Source organism: Pteropus alecto, unplaced genomic scaffold (assembly GCF_000325575.1).
Source record: "Pteropus alecto unplaced genomic scaffold, ASM32557v1 scaffold142, whole genome shotgun sequence".
In the NCBI taxonomy this organism is placed as follows: Eukaryota; Metazoa; Chordata; class Mammalia; order Chiroptera; family Pteropodidae; genus Pteropus; species Pteropus alecto.
In genome coordinates, this window is record NW_006433374.1 from 588,700 (window position 1) to 590,886 (window position 2,187).

A 2,187-nucleotide genomic window follows, 5' to 3' on the forward strand; every position below is an offset into this window, starting at 1 on the left:
GGTGGGGGGAGGAGTCGGAGGCGCGGGACGGCGCAGAGCTTTGTGACCGGGGGTTATCTGTGACGCCGCCCGGGGATATGGGGGCGCGGGGGGGGATCCGCTTACTGAAACCGGCTCCCCATCCCGCAGCCCCCACCACCGGCGAGGGATGGCCGGCCGTGCGCCTCGCGAGCTCTGCCCGGAGACTGGAGCTCTCCGTGGCCGCTGGCGGGGACCCGCATCCCCCGAGACCGGGGCTGGGGCGCCGGGCGCCTCTCCCCGCAGCTCTCAACTTTTGGGATCCTCCAGCAGCGCGGGCGGCTCGGAGACCGTGCCGCGTGCCCCTCGGAAAGGTCCAGGCCAGACCCAAAGGCATCCGAAGAAGAAGGAAAAGCACCAGCCACCCCTCCTTTCCGCCTGCCTCCCCCCTAATCCACACGCACGGGGAGGGGGGAGGGGAGCAGGTGGCCCGCTCCCCAGCTTTGCAGGAACGGCGCTGAGCCACCATCATTTCGCCTTCGCCCGGGGTCTCCGGCGCGCCCGGGCCCTCCCCAGAAAGCCCGCCAGGCCCTAATCAATCACGTGCGTTCATTCGTGCCTCACACAAGCCGTCATGTTATCCCAGGCCGACAGGGGAAGAAGGGGGTGGGGGTCGCCTCGTGCAACCCCAGCCAAGCCCGTTTTCCTTTTTCTCTGTCTGGTTAACCCTCTGGGGGGAAAAGCACCCTAGGAAAGTAGGAGCTGCCAGTCTCCTTACAGCGGGACCTGGGGAAGCCCCTGGCAGCTCACAGTTAGCAGAAGTCGTCCTGCCTCGTCCATCCGTCTCCAGCCCCGGTGTGCAGGGAACTGGCGCTTCGCTCCGTCTCTCCCTGTACTGCAGATATATTTTTTTCCGTTCGCGTCTCCGCTACTCTGTTCTGTTTATTAGTATGTAAGACGGTGCTACTCTGTAAACATCACACGCGGCCCCAGAGCCGTTCGAACAGCCGATTGCAGCGCCATGCTCCCCAAACCACGGTGGTCTCGATTTTTTCTTTTTTGAATGCCAAAGAAGGAAGGAAAAAAAAAAAAGAAAGAAAGAAAGAAAGAAAACGGCCAATGTCCCTGTGCAGATGTGCATGAGGCTTGCACAAGACACGCCGTCCATCTCCGCGGCGCCCCATTCCCACCCACACCTAAGAAATAGAGCGACAGATGGGAGAAAGTGCCGTCCACGTTTTCGGAATAAAACATTAAAAATACCTGACGAAGTAAAAGCGGAAACGTTTGCAGCCGAGGCTGATCAGCCTCGGCTGGGCAGCGCACAGCAGCCCGAATGTTTCGAGGGCTTAAAACAAACAAACAAACAAATAAATAAATACACCCCCCCCCCAGAGACACACGTTGAAACGGCACCTACCTGCGCCTGGGAGCAGCGGGTGGACGGGGAGTGCTCTTTTTACGCATCCAGGTTTTCCTGGGAGACCGGGGTGCGATTAGGGAGGGAGTGTGGACTGCAGGCGCCTCGGCTTTTGCTCCGACCCCAACGAGATGCGCCCGGTCCGGAGGAATGTCAGGACCCCGCGACCCCGGCTCCGGGAGGGGAATTCGTGGCTTCCGCCGAAAATCGTCTCGGGGTCGGGAGGGAAGCGGCCGCGCAGTGGGAAGAGGATGGGCAGAGCGAGCTCTGGATAAGAGAGGTCTGTGCTCAGACACAGCCGGCTCTGCAAGTCGCGGCTGGAGGCAGCAGCGGTCCTGGGCTCTGCCTGCTCCCCCTCTGCTATTGGACCAAACTGAATGAAATTCACCGAGCCAGCAGCCAATAGATGTCGGCGGTCGCTCCAGAGCCCTCAGCCACAGCCACCGGCGGATGCGGAGAGCAGCTAATCCCAGGGCAGACCGGCCGGACCCCAGGGATTCCCGGGGCCCCGGGGGGTGAAACAGGTGAGCACCGTCGCGCCCTCAGCCGTCCTGCCGGAGGCGCACGGGGAAGCTGGCGCCTGGATTTCTCTGCGCCCCGCAAAAGCCCTCCACAGCCAGCGCGCTGCAGTCTGTGCGAACGCCTTTAACTCTTTGAGATCGAGGTCCCTCCCGGGCAGGGCCTGCCCGGTGGTCAGGCTGACACATGTGTCTGTCTTCCTGGGTGTCATTGTGCTTTTATATCCGGAATCAAAGATATCTATTTCGGGGGCGGGGTGGGGGGGGGAGCATAATTAGTATAAAGATCTT

General features: G+C 61.5%; 1 protein-coding gene and 1 long non-coding RNA gene across 9 annotated transcripts in view; one reads left to right on the plus strand and one right to left on the minus strand.

Moving 5' to 3' along the window:
* The window catches only part of NLGN4X (neuroligin 4 X-linked), a 257,267-nt gene extending 255,700 nt beyond the window's left edge, over nt 1-1,567 (minus strand). For 4 of the 6 annotated variants that reach the window (XM_025044183.1, XM_006908165.3, XM_006908164.3 and 1 more), the window contains exon 1: nt 1,379-1,567. The gene's annotated coding sequence lies outside the window, so the exon portion shown is untranslated. The other 2 variants (XM_025044181.1, XM_025044182.1) reach the window with 2 other exon arrangements.
* A 201-nt stretch (nt 1,568-1,768) lies between these two features.
* LOC107195417 overlaps nt 1,769-2,187 on the plus strand; it is a 22,821-nt gene continuing 22,402 nt past the window's right edge. For all 3 annotated transcript variants that reach the window (XR_003045203.1, XR_001516543.2, XR_001516544.2), the window contains exon 1: nt 1,769-1,902. This is a non-coding gene — a long non-coding RNA (uncharacterized LOC107195417). The remainder of the gene's footprint in view (nt 1,903-2,187) is intronic.